The following is a 19,598-nucleotide window of genomic DNA, read 5'->3' on the forward strand; positions in this document are numbered from 1 at the left end:
TCACTCTGGCAAATTACACTCGGCAGCTCTACTTGTTGTGTAAGCATCAAAATCTGATGGCTACAATGCTAGGATGGTAGGAGTTGGGGAAGAGGCAGGCAGCAGAGTTTGAAGTTTAAGCAAGGTTCTCTGTCAAATGATCAAAGCATGGGGCTTGAACTCGGCGTGTCATGCTCTCATTTGGCTTTTTTGCTCAAGGGTGACAGTCGTATCACTTGAGCCATACCTCTACTACTGACATTTTAACTCGAGATAAGAGCCTTGGATTTGTCTGCGCAGGTTGGCTTTGAGCCTTGACCCTCAGATCTCAGAGTAGCTAGGATTTCAGGTGTGAGTCTCTGTTCACGACCCCCCTCCCACTTTTACACAGCTACAATTGTCTCCATAGGCCTTGTAGTTTCATCTTCCAAAGGTCTGACAGTCTATCTCTCTGCCTGTATGGAGTGGCTCCTTCTACTAAACCAATGCTCATCTTTTTCTTGTCTTGTGTACTTTTTCTTGGGTGGAAAAAAGAATCCTTCTTCCAACTGCAGTAGCCAAGGGTAGCTAATCACCTTCATTCTTTCCCTCAAATCCACCCCAACTCCACACCCCGCATGCTTTGCATGGGTGTATTTGAAATCTGTCACATTCCTCTTCATAATAATCCTTATTGTTTCTCAAGTGGCTATTATATGGTGGGCATAGAACAAAGACATTCACATAAATTAACTCATTTAAGCCTCCTCTCTACAAACTAGTGGGATTATTACCATGTTCTATATGAAAAAGAAAACCAAGTTCAGAAAGGCCTCACTGCTGCCCAAATCCTCATAACTAATAAATGACAGAATTGAGATTTGATCCTGGAAGAAGGAGCCCAAAACCTGAGTCCACACCATCACTCCTTCACCTTAGATCAGGCATCACACAACTGAAACAATAAATTGCAGCAAATGCAGTACAGGGTGCTTTTCCACACCCCACTACACATTCCTACACCCACTAAAAAGGCAATTTTAAAAATCAACATTGCACTCAATTTTAATTATTAATATTAGATCATATTTATATATGTAAGCATTTAACCGCTTGTGAATGGATAGCTATTCCAGGATATAAATCTCTTAGGATTTACCATGATATAAAAAAAAATCCTTGTTAAATATTTTATTTAAAATCATTTTGTGTTGCTGCCAAAGCAACAGAAAATAATTAAATTCTTTTCCATTTTATGATACAATTTACATAAGCAGTCATACTCTTCCTGTCTGTAAATGTTTGGGCTCTTTGTGGTGATCTGGGTTTGTGTAATTAGGGTTTCAGCCTTGCAAGCCATGGTTGGGTGGTGACTTGGCAGCTGCGTCTCCATAGGGGATTCTCTGACTAATTGTGAGGTATGGACAGAGTCAGGCCCTGTTAGTGCTAAGAACCCTGGAGTGAGTGCAAAGCCAAGAAGGAGCTCAGGTGGGCTCACCTTGACAATCTCCCACAGAGTCCCTTCAGCGGCTGTGCTCAGGGTCACCCTTGAATCCCAGTGCTACACGGCATAATCTAGGGGAGCCAAAACTCATTCTTATTCTACTATTATTGTTACTTTTGGTTGGTTTTTGTGCCAAAACATGGGCTTGAACTAAGAGCTTAACACTTTCACTTAGCTTTCTCACTCAAGGCTAGCCATTCTATCATTTGAGTTATACCTCCATGTCTGGCTTTTTGCTGGTTAACTGGTGATTAGAGGCTTTCAGATCTGTCTGCCCCTGCTGGCTTCTAACCATAATCCTCAGCTCTCAGGCTCCTGAGTGGCTAGGTTATGGGCATAAACCACCTAGGGCCCAGTAGACTGGCAACTATGACCTTGGAATGTCTTATCTTCTCTTTGTATCTGGAGCTTTTCCATGTTTATAAAACATCCTCATCTCTTCAATACTTGGGGATGACAGTTTTACAAAATTCTTCACAATCACTGAGAAAGGACAGTCTTCAGATAAAAATGCTATCTCCAGATCTCTAGTTTTCTTTGGTGTTGGAAATAACTGAATACAAGCAACAATGCCTTCCATTTTCTGCCTTTTCAGGGGTGGGCACCAGGAGGAAATGGAACAAAGGGAACTGCCTTCCTATAGTATAAGAATAGAGAAGAAATTACCCTCCTCTAATGCTTCCATTGTCACAAAATGATTTTTTTCTTCACGTTCACAAAAGAGTCTCGGATCTACCAACACTTACGTGTTACATGTAGATCATACCTGTGTAATGACATTAAAACTAGTCACATAAATCAATGTCTCATTGCCAAGTAGTGGGAGCTGGGTTTCTTTTTGATATATATATGTATGACTATATATGTATACATATATGCATATGTATAGATGTGTGTGTGTGTGTGTGTGTGTGTGTGTGTGTGTGTGTGTGTGTGTTCTGTGAATTTCTTGCACCAGCTGGTGGTGGCTTGGCTGCTGTGGTCACAGGTCACCATAAATACAGAATCTAATAGCAAGTGCTTGCAGGGATTTAACAACTAGTATCTGCTAGGATAGCCAGGCAGACCCTGAGGCTTGTAAATCACATAGAAGAAAATTTTATAGCTCGGAAAGAAGACAACACAAGCCCTCAAAACCCACTGCTTCTTATTTGGCAGGAGCTGATTAGGGCTCAGGATTCTCAAGAGGGTTTCTGCGCTGATCATCATCAACCCCAAAGGGTCAGCAGGAAAGGGAATGCTTTTGCCAGTCCCAGCCACAGGAGAGATAGATTGAAAGTAGACTAGAGAAAACCTTAAATTCAGAAGAAAATTGGACCAAAAATTGTTCTCTGGGCAATTCATTAAGGAGAATTAATTTCCAGTCAAACCCTATGCAGTGATACTCTTTTCACAAAATGAGTAAGGGGGTTCAGGGCCCCTCATTTTTGCCTGCACATGGGAGATCCACTCTGAAGAGGTCATAGAGATCCCAAGGCTTCTGGCTAAGAGCTCCTCCGACATGCCTCTCTGCTTCAAAGAGGTGCAGAGGTTTCTGGTGACCCACCAAGGATTCTGACAGAAGGTTGAGACCTTTAATTCTTGAGTGAGGCTGCCAGCAAACTCAGCCCAGTTCCATGACTTTGCAGTTGCTCAGAACTCAAGGTCCCAGGAAGGAAATGGCCAACAGTCAAATCCACAGGAAAAACTCTCCACAATCATCTGAGGAAAGCCAGCCCGACTCAGACTGGAAAATTGTAATGCCTTAGACTGCTTACTTTTCTGCATGCCACGAAGACCAGAGCATTATATCAGAAGATTTTGCCCATAACTAACATCCTACTGCTTGAGCCATACTTCTAGCCCCCCTTTTTGCTGTTTAACTGGAGATGAAGTCTCAAAGACTTTTCTGCCCCAGCTGGCTTCAAATGTTCAGCTCCTAGGTCTCAGCTTCCTAAGTAACTAGGATTACAAGTGCCCTGCTTTGAGGATTATTTTGTTCCTTATTTTGTTCATTTTGCTTTGGTTTTGGTACTTGTACACTCATGCCTCCATGCTACAGAAGAGCTCTTTGTAAGGAAAGGCTTCCCTTCCCCTCCCCTCCCCTCCCCTCCTCTGCCCTCCCCTCCCCTCCTCTACCCTCCTCTACCCTCCCCTTCCCTCCCTTCCCTTCCCTTCCTTGTTTTCCTCTCTCTGGTCTGGAGTTTGATCTCAGGCTTTCATGCTTGCCAGGAAGGCTCTTATAGCTGAGTCGTGACCCAAGACTCTTCTTTCTTTTGGAAAGTACTGTGATTGGCCCATCATGTGGAGGTAATCAAGACCTAGGGCATAACAAAACCTGGGTCATTCATGCAAGGAGATGGGAGAATTCTCTTGCTTTAGTTTTTCTTTCCCTGAGAGCAACCTCTGCTATGTATGTACACACATGTGTGCATGCACGCGTGCGCGCGCACACACACACACACATACACATTAGCTTATACATCAGTTATAATGCATTTGTTCAGTGACTTACAATTTATTAAAGTGTGCATAAGAATGTTAAATACATCAGTATATCCTAAGGCCACAGGGTATAAAACAAAATGCTGATTTCTAATAAGATACAATTCAGGCAATAGAAATAGCTATTACAGAATAAATAAAACAATAGTTGAACAATCTGAACCTCTGTAAACAAATAAATTATCCCACATCCTTGGGTGATAATAAAATCAGGCCACATATGGTGGGACTGGGAAATATCTGTGGCTGCCCAAGACTGAAGGGGAGAAGTGGCTTGTTCTGCTTTGATCTTCAGTAAGTGTTGTTAATGACATTTAAAACTGTAACTGGAGAACTCTACTACAGGCAGTTGGGTAAAATAAGACAAAGCTAATAAGGACTGCTGGGCAGAAACGAAAACAGAGGGGACTGGCTGGGGCAGGACGGGGCGTGGTGCTGGGCAGCCATTGGATGAGGAGAGTTCCTCTGGGTTGGGCCACATTCAAGTAGAGGTCTGAAAGTGGCCCTGTGGAAATCTTGGTCAGATATTCTAGATAGCAGGCACAGTAAAAATAAAGATCCTGAGAAAAATCACAAGCTTAAGAAGCAGAAAGAAGGCTGGTGTATTGGGAGGGGCGCCTGGGGAAAGTCTGAGAAGGAGGCAGCAGTTAGATCTTAGAGGCTGACAGATATGGATCTCATGCCTGGAGGAACCACCAAAGGTGGGGAAGGATGTGAGCTGACGGGTGGAGGCCTCACAGGTTGAGGGAGGACTATGGAGCATTGGACATGACCAGTCCTTTCCTCCAAACCTTCTCCTTCCCCACAGGAATGAGGGCAGGCTTCCTACCAAGGCTGGACAGACAGACAGTACTAGTGACTCAGCGCTGCCAAAGAGATTTAGCTATAACCAGGAATGATCCCTGAAGGAAGGATTTGGAAATCCCTGGGAGTGGGCTGCAGCTGAGCATCCTTCCTGATGAGCACACAGAAAGAGCCAAGGAGGAAAATCATACTAACAGCCGACACGCATGCTCCAAGCATCCTCTATGCCATGCTAATTGCTTTGTATTAACTCTCATCACCTCCTAACAACTTCTTCTCATTCCCACTTATAGATGAGGAAACAGAGACATCGAGATGTTTAGGTGGCCTCAAAGAAGACAGGACTGAGGACTCATGCCCATGAAGGGAGAGAGAAGAGGACGGCAGACCAATCGGAGAGTGAACCATCCTGAGTCTAAACATTGTCTACACTTTGGTTTTCTAACCTTCTTTCCAGCAGGAACTCTTGTTTCTGTTCCAGGAACTAACCTTCCTCCCTTGGAGTGATGAGCTCAGAGTGTCTAGACTGCTACAACATACCACCACACACTGGGGAATAACAAAACAGCAATTCCAGAGGCCAAGATCAAGTGCCAGCAGATTTGGTAGGCTGAGGGCCCATGCTCTACTTCAAATGTGCTGTCTTCTCACTGTGTCCTCACATAAAGGGAAACGTGCCAGCTTTCCCTGGGATCCCCTCCCCACTTTTTCATTTCTTTCAGGTCTGAGACTGGGACTAGAAGTTGGCACTTGATCATTTCACTCACTGACTGGTGCTCTACCAACTGAGCGTGATCCACTTCCTGGAATACTTTCATTTTATTTTGAGACAAAGTCTTGCTGGCTGACCCTGAACTCAAAATCCCCTGGCTTTTGCCTCCTCAGTGCTGAATTACAGGTGTGCACTACTATACCTGCAATTCTAGCATTTAAAAAAAAACCCAGTATACTATTTGCATTTATGAAGACTTCACTCTTATAACCTGATCACCTTCCACCTCGAATTTGGGTGTAGCTTTCAAAGTGGGACCTTGGAGAGGGAGGGAAGATGGACATTTAGTTTGTAGCATTGATTCTTGTTTTTGTCAGTGCTGGCCAGAGTACATTTCTGCTGTATGTAGCTAAGAAGTCTGTCTACTAAATGTACAAACATCAAGACACTTGTTTCTATATGAAAATAGAGTCTATCCAGTTAGTGTCCCAGCTAAAAAGTGACAATTATGACAGTATGATTAATCATAGACCTGTTTCTATATGAAAATAGAGTCTATCCAGTTAGTGTCCCAGCTAAAAAGTGACAATTATGACAGTATGATTAATCATAGACACATGTGGAGTGCTTACCAGTCCTCACAAACACCCCATGAAGTATGGCTTTGTTCTGTTACCACTGGGGAGACAGGCACAACCTGAACCCCTTCAAGACCTTGGAATGAGACTTTGTTTAGAAATGAGGCTGGGCAGAGAAGATCTGTGAAGAGTGGAACAAGGTATCTGTAGGTCAGTGAGCACCCAAGATGTCTGGCAATCACCATCAGCTGAGAGAAAAGAGCAGAGGAGACTCTTACCTTGCATGCCTCCAGCCTCCTGAACTGGGAGATAGCAGCTTCTGGTTGTGGTCCTCTTAGGGCAACTTAGGGAATGAATGCAAACGCGTATAGCAGTGGCCCTGGGTCACACAGCTAGTTAAGTGGTAGAGGAGTTAGAACACTGAGGAACTTTTCCAGAGAAGATGTTTTTACGGTCTTCTCTAGGTTGCACCCTTCAGCCATGCTGGAGGTGGTGTTATAAGGAACCCCAATAAATCCCTCACCAGTCCACAAGCCAGAAGTGAGGACAGTCAGTCAGAGCTGCGTTCTTGGCTTCTGTCTACTCATCTCTACTTGGCAGCTAAGACAGGGGGGACCTATGGGGAAGGCACGGTGCAGGACGGTCTGGATGGCCCACACTGCTGGATGGTGACTTCTCACCCGCCTGGAAGGAGTGCCTGTCAGTTCTCATAGATGGTCATGCAGCATCTGCCCAGAAGGACAGCTGCGCATGGCTGGGCACCAGAAAGGGTCTGAGTGCTGGACGTGAGATCCTAACTGCCTTTCTTGGCCATGGAGCCTAACTCTGTGTTTCCTTCAGCATAGAATGAGACCAAATCCTACCTTCCCAGTGTCATCATGGTAAATGTGGCAGTGAAAGTGACTATACTGGGCTGTAGCAAGACAAGAGGGAACAAGCAGACTCCCTGCATCTGTCACTCCTCGAAGGAGGGCCACAAGTGAAAGCCACTGGGCTCTTCCTCTCTCCCTCCTTCCTCTTGGCTCTAAGCCAGGGCAACTGTAGCATCTCCAGTTTGGCTGTTAGTATTCAGAGCCCTTCCCTAGCTTCCAAGTGGGGAGATCTACATGAAAAAATGATCATGTCTTTTTCCCCCCCCTTTTCTTTCTTTTTCCAAGCGGAGGAATTATTTAGGGCTTTGGGATAAAGGGCTGCTATTCGGTATGCAGCGGCTCACCCCCTTACCCATCACCCCTGCCACGTACGCAAATGATTCTTCCATTCTCTTCCCGGCAGGTGGTCTCGCAGCTACATGTGTTCCTACCTCCAACAGGGTGCTCGGGGGAATGCAGTATGGTGATGACTGCTGTTTCTAATTACTGCCATATCAGGAGGCAAAGGAAAGAGCCTCTGCCAGCCCTGTGGGCCACTGTGGAATCACAGATGCTCCTGGTTGTCACAGATGCCCCTAAGCTGGCAGTGCTGGTTGCCTGACTGGTTACCTGGGGACAAGCACTCACCTCTGCCCAAACCAAATTAACAGCTGAATGTCCGACAGAGACACAGCAGGCCTTAAGCTCCTGTTTATTGAGCACATAATATGTTTCTCTGCTTAACACAAGGACCAGAGAGCAGAGATACAAACACTAACAACACAACTCAGGAAACTTCCTTGATAGCTAGGCATGAGGACAAATGAAACCAAAAGAGACAAGAAGAGCTCTGTTCATCCATTCAATCGCATTTATTAAGGCCTGCCCTTGTGGCAGTTTCAATGGAGGACAGAATATTAGTCAAATACTGGTCAAATACAACAATGTTTAGTTATAAACCATGACCAATGCTACACAAGAAAATACAGAGGCAACATGAACATCTGTGGGAACCTGATTTATTCCAAGGCCTCAGAAGGATTCCAGACAAAGTGCTATAAGCTCAAATCGTGGAAATGGAAGACAGGCTGGCTCCAGGAAATGTGTGGAAAGCCAAGCTGGGTGGGCAGATTGAGGCCAATGCAGTTCAAAGGTACATTTGACTTCTAAGTTTCTAACCCAAATAACTGGAAATCAAGGCTGCTGCCACAAGACGGGGCAGTTAGGAAGAGGAATCCATTGAACAGGGAAGAGGCATGGACTAGGCCACGTTCAAGGGACAAGTGGAATGGCCCAGAAATGCTGTGCCAAGTAGGCAGGTGAGTGGGTGCCTATTGGAGCTGTGACACTACAGGAAACAAAGCTGCAGGATAGGGACAATTGGATTAAGTTCTCAGCCTTGGCAGCTGCCTCTCTCTGCACCTGTTCTATCTTCCTGCTTCTCCTAGCTGCGTGTTGGGCATCCTAGCTTCCCCATGGCCTCATGGTGACTGATTAGGACAACATTTCAACATTGCCCACCCAATCATTTATTTAGCAAAAATATGTTGGACACCTACAGTGTGTCAGTAGTGCTTTTTTGGTCCCAGGAAGCAGCAGATATCAAAGCAAGGTCCCAGCTCTCCTAAGCTGACCATTGTATCAGGGAAACAGCTGGTTATTAGACAAAGATGGCACATTTCAGGTGGCTGTGCTACTGTGAAGGAAAAGCATGCTGTGAGGGGAGCTAGGAATGTGTGGAGGGGCGTGGGGTAAAGGGCTTAGGGACTACTACCCAGGAGGCCTTTCCCTGGCCAGGGGCAATAGAGCATAGGCTGAGATCCCATCTGCTTTTAAGGCTGCTGGGAGAAACTGGACCTAGAGGTCTACTGAGGCCTATGAGGCGGTCAGGAAGGCACATGTGGGAAGCCAGGGAGGCGAGGCCCCAGAGGTAACAGAGTGGCCAGTTCTCACGAAGCTAATAGGCTACTGCAAGGCCAGAGATAAGAACAAAGAGATCTTGGTGCCATGGCCCACATAACAAGCATTTCTATTCCAATTTTTAAGAATTGTATGGCTCAGAGGGTTACTTGCCCAAGGCTGCACAGCTGGTAGAAGTGGGGAATGTGGATTTGACCTTTGGGAGCCTATCTGATTGCAAGGCCTGTGTGGTAAATACATGCCTGGCTGCCAGGGATGAGGGAGAGATGCGAACGGAGGGCTCAGGAGGGCAGCAAGATGACAGAACTCTGAAGGTGTAGAAATGGTCAAGAGCACCCATGTCAAAGAAGCCAACAAAAGCAAGAACAAGAAGGCTGCTCCAATGTCAGCTCAGAGGGAGCCAGGGAAGGTACAAGGGATGGAAGGTGGCTCATGGAAGACAGTGAGACAGTGCCAAGGGAGAGAGCAGGGGCTCCATGGGCAGAGGGTTACTGCCACCTGCTGGTGGTGCTGCCTTGGGCAATTTCCTTCTCTGGGTTCCCAAATGCAGTATAAGAAGTCATGCTATCTTAACCAGCACACACTTTACTCCTCTCCCATGTTCTGTGTTTTCCAAGGGTCCGTTGAAGTTCTGCCTCTGTGTGGCATCCCCACACGGGCCCTGGCGGACAGTAGCTCCTGTCAATTTTCTTGCCATTTCAGTAGCAGAGGACAGAGGTGGGGTTGGGGGAAGTCACCAAACATTGTCCAAGCCAAGGGAGAGATTAGAATACTCTGCCTCCAAGAGGATGAAAGCATGGTGTATCCTCTTGGACCACAGTGAGAGTTCAAAAATGGCAGTGGTCCCTATTATCAAGGGGACACAGTGTCGTGGAAGGCAATTTTCTGGTAGTACCTCTGCTCTCATTACAGACTTCTGTGGCTCTCATTACAGACCATACCACTATGAACAGGAAAGGCAATGGACTATGTGGTTCCTTCCTTTCTATTCTCACACAAGCCCCGTGGAAAGCTCAGCACTGCTCTCTGTTGCAGCGAGACCTCTGTCCTGACTGAACCCCTCTTCCTCCTCTGCTGGCCACATCTTCAGAATTTCTATCTCAGCCCTCTCTCTCCTCTTGAAAAACATTTTTTTTCCCCCTCGAACAGAAACTTACTATGGTTTGGATATAAAATGTCTTCTCCCCAAAAAGATCCATGTGTTAAAGATGGATCCCCAGCTGGTAGCACTGTTTTGGGGGTGGTTCTGGAGACTTTATAGGAGATAGTCTAGCTGGAAGTATTAAGGCACTTGGGGGCTATATCTTTTCTCAGGCCCTGTTCCTCTGCTTCCTGTCCACCATGAGGTGATCATTTCTACATCTCGCGCTTCACACTATGTTGATCAGCCTTACCACAGACCCAAGGACTGTGGACTAAAATCTCTGCAATGATGAACTAGAATGAGTCATCCTCTTTTAAGGTGTTTTTGTCAGATATTTTGTCACAGCAATGCCAAAACTAACACATCAGTCATAATTATATATTTTGATGAGAGTCTCTGGATAATCATATTATCCTGGAGTAGATTCCCTACTTTTGAAAGTATAGAGTGAGGAACATTTTCTTCTAGCTTGATTTCTAAGAGAAGAAAGAAAGAGAGAAAGAAAAGAAGCAAGGAAGGAAGGAAGGAAGGAAAGAAGGAAGGAAGGAAGCAAGCAAGCAAGCAAACAAGCAAAGAATGAAGACAATTTCATAAACCCAGGAAACCCACACTGAGTGGCCTGCTGTGAGCATAGGCTCACTGTGGGCTAGGTTTAGATACTATATGTAAACTCATTTTTTAAAAAAACTTTGCAATTCACGTTTTGGAAGTATGACACTATTGATACTTCTAGACCCTTGAGGGTATATTTTATCCAGACCTATAACAGTAGTTGGAAAAAGACTACTTGCTTGAACTCCATCAGTGGTGAGGAGAGGGAAAGAAGTAGGAATTATAGCTGAGAAAGGAAGATCCAGCTAGGAGAAATCACAGTTCATGATTGGGTTTAAGTTTTGCCTGAGCCACAGATTTAATGACTCTTGAAACATGTTTTATATGTCTTTCTAATTTGGGTCTTACAAGAACCTTGAAAAGGAGGAACACCTGGTTTTATTCTGTTTTTTTTTCATATACAGCATAAATGAAGAGATTGAATAATTGAGCTGAGGACACATAGCCAGTAAGTGAGAGGGGTAAAATATTTAGACTTCTTGTTATTTTCTTAACTATAGCAGCCTCTAGAAGGTAGACAAAATGTATTACTATTGTCTCATTCTTAAACAGGAATTTTAGACATGTCCAAGTGATTCTGGTATAGAGTAAAGGAGAGTAATAAAAAGCAATTTAATGAAGGTTGAGATTTTTTTAAACTATGCTTTGCAATAAACTATGTAAGTTAACATTGGGTTTATTGTTTGAAGCTACAGCAATTTTCATGTGAACTGAGATGGTGACCTGATTTATCAATATGTAAGGTTTATGTATCAGCCTGTGTTTGGTTGTAAACAATAAAAATCAACCTAGATAAACTTGACACTCAGATTTTAGGCATGGGGTAATGATATCAAGACCAGACTGAAGGTAGAGCTACTAGTTCAGTGGTTTGCTTTGGATGGAAAACAGAAGTTTCAGCCATTTTGTAAGAAGATCTGTCATGAAAACAGTAACAACCCCTGGGTGCTTAGCTCTGTGGGAGAGCTCTGGCCACATCTTCTCATTGACGTAGGCAGTGGTTCAAAAGCCTAAGCCCTGATTGATAGATGATGAAGAAATTGAGATTTAGAGAGACAATGAGTCATTGACTCATAGTTCCACAGTCCTGGATGAGAGCCAAGAGCTTGGGAGGAATCTGAGTACCATAAACAAGGAAAGGACACAGGAATCAGACTGTCACCTCCAGAGTCACTTGAAACAAAGCTCAGGGCTGGCCATGTACAATCCTGATGGTAACTCAGGACCCCTCTGCCTCACTAGGCAGCTGAAAAGCTCAATCACAAGGCACAGAAAGTATCAATAATATAGGATGTCCTTTTATACCTGCTCTAAACCCACAGAGAAGACCATCACTGTGGGTGTCTGCTGGGTTGATTGTTTAATCTTGTATTGTCTGTCCGATCTATGATAAGGAGGCACTGTACAGTGGGGTTGATCTGGCCTTCATTTAAAGGGTGTCATCTCAACAGAAGACCCAAGGGACAAGACTGAGTCTCCTACTTTGTAGCCCCCAAGGTTGATAAAAAAACATTCACACATCTTCAGTCATGAAGACTGCCCAAATGATGCCTACAGGATTATGGTGTATGTGTGAATCTCAACATCCATCCATCCATCCATCCATCCATCCATCCATCCATCCCCAACCTGTCGTATGTCAGGCCTTGTGCTAGAAGCTGCTGATGTGAAAATAATTAAAAGATACTCATAGCCTTAAAATTCCAGAGTCTGGAAGGGAGTCCAACATGCAAATCCTGAGGTCCAAATTGATGTCTGAAATTGTACCTAAGGGCATGGCAAGACTCTTGGTTGTGACTCCTCCTTTGAGGGGAGGGGAAAGTGCGTGAAATGTGATTGTCAGATGTTCTAGATCTGCAAGATAGATGGTGATGTCTTTTTCCTTGAACTTCAAAACCTGCCAGCTGGCTAGGTAAATAGACTGTCATTTTGAAAACAACTAGGGGACAAGGATATAATGATAACTCAGCAGGGTGTATGGGTTTACTATATACAAATCATATAAAACGGCAACATTTTCTTTCCATCAGTAGGTAACTGGCTTTGGCTGGGGGCCAACAAAAAGTAGATTGAGGAGACTATTGTGACTCAATGAAGAAAGAACTCTTATCTTTTTTTAAGACCTAACTTGCTCTTCTTCTCCCCACCCCCAACAAAAGCACTAGTTTTTCTGAAATAGAACAGAAAAGAAAAATTGCTTCTGAGTTGGGATTTGTTTGTGTTGAATGCATGGTCAAGTTCACCATCAAAGGTGAAATTCTCCCACTGAGGCAAGGTTGTCCTGGGGCCCCCAAGCTGTGCAGAAGAATGTTTATCGATTGTGTTCATGCATTTTACAAGGGGAAAGAAGTCCTGCATTGCTCCAAACCTGCTTTATGATCTATCTTTGTCTTAGGGCAAAGAATTTTGATATGCAGCACCTGCTCCACCATAGCCTTATGGTTTTCATTGGCTTTAAGCAAGTTTCAAATGTTTTGTTTTTCTAAACTTCACACCAAGAAAATTTAGAGCAGGTTCCCTTCCCCCAGCTCATTCCTGATCTAGGGTGTGGACCCTGAGAAACATTCTAGTTCTGCAGCTTGACCTCTGGTCACTGTGGGTGTCTGCTGGGTTGATTGTTTCATCTTGTACTGTCTGTGTGATCTATGACAAGGAGATTCTGTCAAGTGGGGTTGATCTAGCCTCACCAATGAATGCAATAACTCTCCTGTGTGGCATGAGTTATAGCACTCCAGGTCAGAATGACCACTTGATTGTATGGGACTTAAACAATTATTTAGTTGGGTGAGTCTGCTTACTTATGTCATGCTTGCTTGTATGGAGTCCTTACCATGTGCCAGGCACTGTGCTAAGAAGCCATTGAGGGTAAGAGATAGGTGAATACAGTCCTAACACTCAATGTACCTATGTGAAAATGGAACTAGGTAACTTTGAGAGGATGGGTGGGAGACATGGGGGAATGATGGAAGAGATGGCATCAATCAAGATGCAACTTTCCCTACACATTGACCTGAATTGAAATGCCTTTGCACAATTAAAGAAAATTTTAAAATTAAAAAATAATAAGAAGCTATTGATAGGAAAGTAATGAAAAAAAGAAACCCCATCCAATTCTTAAAAGTGCAGAATCTGAGCAGGAAGATGACACATGGACAGCAGTCCAGAGTAATGAATGCAGTGGCAGCCACAGGAGCCAGGGGAAGGTGGATAATTGATTTCTGGGATCTTGAAGGGGAAGGAAGAGGAAGTTTATTGGGTTTTCTAGGACCAGACAGTACGCTGAAGGCAAGTCTAGGTTGCACAAGGACTGAGAGTGAACGATTTGGGGGTCCAGGTACTTACAACTCCGAAAAGTACCTAATGCAGCAGGACCTTATGGAATCCGACAGCCATTTGCAGATGCGATTGAACCAAAGGAACTGGGTGCCAGCCAGGCACAAATGACAATAGAGTTTTTCTTTTTAAACCTCTTGAATTTCCAATAAGATCAAAGCGCCTAGAGCTGGGAACCTAGCTTATAGATTTGTATTGATGCTAACCCCCAGAGGAAGTGAGGTTCCAGGATAAACACTTGCTTGAGAATCAGCCTGTCCGTTCGGCTCTACCGTATGCCTCTCTGGTAAGTAGCTGCCCTCAGACTTAATCTACAAGGAACTGGAGAAATTATTCTCATCATCTATCCATGTCCTCTTGCTGGCTTCCCCAAGGACAGCATGCACTTCTTCATCCCTGGATGTGCCCTCACTGTCTTTCTGATTGAGGTGCTGTCCCTGGAGACCTAGCTGGGGATCCTACCTGATTAGTTGGGGATCCTCAGCAGCAGCTTCAGTCAAAAGGGGCTGCATAATGATTCATATCACTTAGAGCTAAAACATCCAACAAATGGGAATTACTGCTGGAGGGAGCTTCAGACAATGTACTTTTCATTAATTAAAATGACAGGGAGTTATTCAAGCCCTCAGCTCAAAACGGTCTCCAAAAGATGATTAGGTATTCGGAATTGTCACAGTCTATGACCTGAGGCTGACTGGGAAGGAAAGGGGGCTGAGAGTGGGAGCGGAGACAGCAAGCACTTGGAATAGAGATCACTTCTGGAAGGCCTCAGAAGTAATGCTTCAAGCTGGGACAGGCCAAGATCAAATCCAATGTCATGAATGTCTGAATTTATGATGTGTCTCTTTCTACAGTTGGTGTCTTGACCCAGAGACAAAGGAGAAAAAGTACCAGATGAGGGTCTGGGAGAATGGAAATCTGGTTCCAGCCCTGCTTTGTGCTGGCTAAGTCGTTTGGGACAAGTCGCTGTGTCTCAGTTTTCTGATGTGTGCAATGGACCAACTTTCTCATGCAAGGTATTGTGAGGGTTGATCAGAAGATGTGATGCTCTGAGCTTCATCTGTTTTCATGTCTTTATGGAGGGATGGGCTCAACCTCTAGGCCCCTTCCAGCTACTCTAAAAATAAGCGACCATGATACAAATACTTGATGTTATTTTATCATGCTACATGGTAAACTCAACAGTTCGTTTGATATAAATACTTGATATTATTACCATGCTACATGGTAAACTCAACAGTTTATTGAAGTTCTTAATAAGCTACTATTCCCTAGTGAGCAGAGCTGAGCAAAACGAAGTAAAGCATTCCAGAGTAGAAAATACCTCAGGGCCTTCTCTCGCGAATGTAGCCATGCCTGCCTGCCTGGCAGGGAGAAATAGAAAAATGAGTAACAATGGAAGTTTCTGCTGCTTCTGTCTAACAGACTACTGGAACCTATTTGACAACCAACTGGATATTTTTGCTACAGAAGAGGCATTACACCAAGAATCTAGCTTTTGGGTAGATCATTAAAAAACTCCTCTCTCTTTGCCCCTGTAAAAAGATACTAAGAGGAAAAGACAATCCCTTGCAATCATATTGGAGAGGCTGGACACTGAGCATGAAGCACATGGCAAGATAAGTAAAGTGAGAACACAAAGCAAACATATCTCAGGGTTACTTGTTGCTAGCTGGTGAGTGAGTGACAGACAGAGGTCTGCGAGGGCTGGAAGGGAGATGGATGAAAATCCTGTTGAAATTTAATCCACATTGTGAGATGTGAAGAGTGGGGAAATTTAATCTGCCTGTAGTATTTGGTGGTGGGAGCTCTGGAAGGTAATTAAGATCAAATGAACCAGGTGTACCAGTACGTACTTGTAATCCCAGCACTCAAGAGGCTGAGGGTTGTTTGAGGCTAGCCTAGAATATGCAGTGAGGCCTTATGGAAACCAAACCATACCAACAAGAAGTGATGAGACCAGCAGATGGGAACCTAGTCCAATGAGACGGCAGCTTTGGAAGGAAAGAAGAAACGTGAGCGAGAACGCTCTGCCTTCCCAGGCAAGGTCCTGTAGCGCTCGTGCGCGCACACACACACACACACACACACACACAATAAGGACTTCACCAGATGCAACTGGCGAGCTTTGAACTTTGTAGATTCCAGAAGTCTGAGTTAAGTTAAGGAAGTTCTTACTCTGTTAGAAATGACTTATTGCCAGAAGAAGCAGGCCAAGATGCAGAGTCTGAAGTTGGAGAACACAGTGGAGGAGGGGGTGGGAGTCATGACTGGTTTGCACAGTGCAGCAGAAGAAGGGGGTGCATGGAGGCGAACTGAGTAAGCACTTCCAGGAATGCATGGGGGGGTCTGGAGTTTCGTTATACATAGAGCCGTTATGGGAGCCTTCATCTTGCACAAGTCAGCCAGTAGCATGGAAGATTGCGACATCAGATGGAGCATGGCAGATGGAGGCCCGTAAATTAGTGAATTCTTTGCTGGTGATGGGAAGATTGCCTATTTGCTCTTCAAGATCTTTCTCCTGGAATGTGCTAAACTCAGAGGCCAGGTGGCCCATCCTCCATCTTGAAACTCTCAGGGTCTTGTAAAATGAGGGATCCAATCTCACCCCAAAGTGAGTCTCTAAGTCATGAGAAATTAACTGTCTTAGTTGGAAGACTTTGTCAGCTCTGAAGTTGTCAGTGAACGTTGAAAATGTTATCTGAAGTAGTTTCTCCACTTCCTAGTTCTTTGAGCTCTACTTCCTGTCTGTCTGATGGAGATGATTTGTAAGACCCATTGCCTGAGAACACTTAGAAGATGAAACAAGGCTGTGTGTGTGTGTGTGTGTGTGTGTGTGTGTGTGTGTGTGTGTGTGCGCACGAGTGCATGTGCAAGCGCGCACGCATGTGTAATGCTGATTATGGTGTGGGGCACAAGGAGCCTTTGTTTAGTCTTCTTCTTTGTCCAGTGGTTCTGGTAAGTTATAAAGCTTAGTCACAAGGAAACTTTGAAGTCTTGTAAGCAGAAGTCTCTGTTGTCAATACCCAGGTGCTGGTCACCTCTGGAAAGATCAAACAATTCAAACAGTTCTTGAATGTTTGAGAGTCTAGCCATTTCCAAGTAAATATGCATCTGTACAGAGATAACTTGAACCCTGTAGCAACCACAGGGCAGATGAACAGCAGTCTGCCCCTTCCAGCCACCTGATCTCCAGATGAAAGCCAATGAGGAGCAAGTGATAAAGGCCAGCAGGGGAGCTTCTACCAGAAGTCCAAGCTAAGATGGCTTCTTTGTGACCAGGCAGCTGCAGCACCCAGGACTGGAGGTGACACCTAGAGATGCTGCCAGCCCTGAACAGAGAAAGAACAGAGAATCTGAAGGTAGGTGAACTTGATCTTTAGGCCCACCCACAAGCTATTGAAGGGGCTTTGCCTACAGTAGGGCTTAAGGGATATTGTGGTTTATAATTAATGACCCAGTTCTACTGATAACTTGTAGCTTCCTATACTCTCCGGGTCTTAGCAATGCTAAGGTGATTTCATCCTGGACCCCAGCCTCTTCTTTGTTTGTCTTCCCTTCAGCTGTGTTGTTTGTGAATGTCCTGAATTGACCCACATCCCTTGCCAGTTCCTGCTGGTCGGCACTATACTGTCCTGTCTTGATGTCAAAGTTATAGATGGATTGTTGTTGTCCCCTGGTCTCTCTGTCCCTAACTGTTTGTAAAGATTAAGCTGCAATGTACATAGGCCTTCTGCCTCAATCGTCTAAGTTTAATCAATTAGGCTTTTAAAATTCCCTTTTATGAGACCTATTGTCTTCTGATTACAAAAGAAATACATGTCCATTGTAGAAAGCAATTGATTTTCTGGAGCTTTTATTTGGAATTTGCATTCCCTATGTGTGCTCCTTTGGGCTAGCTGGCTGGCGGAGGCTGCCTTGAATGCAAATGCAGGAGAGGGAGATAGGAAGGGAAAGGGAAAAAAGAGAGGGAAGAGAGGAGAGAGGAAAGACGGAGGAGAGAGAGGGGAGAAAAAGAGAAGGGAGGGAGGAGAAAGACAGAGAGACAGGAGAAAGAGGGGGAGAGACAGGGGAGCAACAGAGGAGAGACTGGGAGGAAGAGAGAAGAGAGGAAGAGAGAGGGAAAGAGGAGAGGGTCAGAGGAGATATTTTGGAAGGACTCCCAAAGGAGTACAACTCTCTCTAATTGTGCAAACATCCTGCCCCTCTGGTTGTTTTGTTGACTTGCTCTTCTAAACATGCTTTAACAACAACAGCTGGAATTAAAAAGCTTACCAGAAAATGAGGTCTTAGGAGGCTTCACAACCGAATTGAACTTGCTTGTTGCTCTTTACTTGGCTGGTTCACATGTGATCTGAAGGGGGAATTTGTTTATGTAAAACTGTCATTCATTCAAGTGCTGATTTTACTGGGTGCACCCAACAAGACCATTTGCAAGCTACATATCTTGTTCCTTTCTCTACAGCCTGAGCCCAGTAAGTACTGGAGATCAGGTACATGAACAGGTAAATGCCAGGGAACATGATGTCATTTATGGGCCATCTGTTCTCTGTCACTGAGACCTCATGGTTCCTGATTTTTATGAGAACTTTGTAAGGAAACTTTGTCCCTATTTTCCAGATGTTCCTGTCATATAGAGGCGTTAAGAACCCCCTCCCCACACAAAATCCCAACATGAGTAGAACAAATTAAACTATAAATTTCAAAAGACTTTTCCTGTCCAGATTCATTCTCAACTCTTCTTTTTCTCCTTAAACTGGCCAGAGAGGGTTTGGAGATTAATATACTGGTGGCTCAGATTTATGTGTGAAGCCACAGGAACCCCCCCTCCCTGGGCTTGGCTGATGGGGGTGACAGCTTGGTAAGGGGACTTTAGAGAGCATACATGTGAATTAAGTACCTTTCATTCCCTTTGCAGCATAAACTCAATTAGACTGAAATAATCCATGGGTTTTCCCCTTTTTCATTCAGAAGAAAATCAGCACAAATTGGCTAGAGTGTCTTTTCCTCTAGGCTTTGATCATTAATCCTCTTCAGCTATTTCTTGCCTTTGCCATCTCCCTATCTCTCCCTCCCCCAACCCTCCCAGCACCCATGCACTGTCATTTCTGTCACTGAGCATTTACTAGGCAACTTGTTTAGTTTGGAGCATAGTGATGACGTAAGTTCTGTGTTTGGGAGGCGTATCTGTGGAGAAGGTGTCTGTTCTGTTTAAGGCTAGTGGAGAGCTTATTCAGAGTCCTTGATACAGGTTGATCAGTCAATGGGCTTTGACCTCACAGCTGGTCTCCAACTGGTGAGGCCCTGCCCTCTAGCCAGCAGATGCTTCTCTGCAGTCCCTGTGACAAGAGCCAGAGAAAGCTTCATTTGTCTTTGACAGCTTCCCTCAGCCCACACTCCTTATTTGAAATGATGCTGGAAGTGTTGTGCTCTAAGAACAGAATCTGGTGAGGACTTTTCTCTTGTCTTCGTGTCCCAAAGGCTTGAGTCACTCCAGGCCCAACAGGAGTCTGGCCCCCTGGAGAGAAGAGAGTTCAGGAAGCCATCTAGCTCCTCCTTTGCTTTTAGACCAGGTTGGTCCTAAGCATTTAAACAGATCCTTTCACCTCTCCACAAGTGATGGTTTATTTAGGACCCAAAGCTCCTCGAAGGGTGCTTATCGCAGCCTTGCTGGGTCAAGGGGAATAAGCCTGTGTGT

The sequence above is a fragment of the Megascapheus bottae genome, chromosome 14, assembly GCF_031878675.1.
Source record: "Megascapheus bottae isolate mThoBot1 chromosome 14, mThoBot2.hap1, whole genome shotgun sequence".
In the NCBI taxonomy this organism is placed as follows: domain Eukaryota; kingdom Metazoa; phylum Chordata; class Mammalia; order Rodentia; family Geomyidae; genus Megascapheus; species Megascapheus bottae.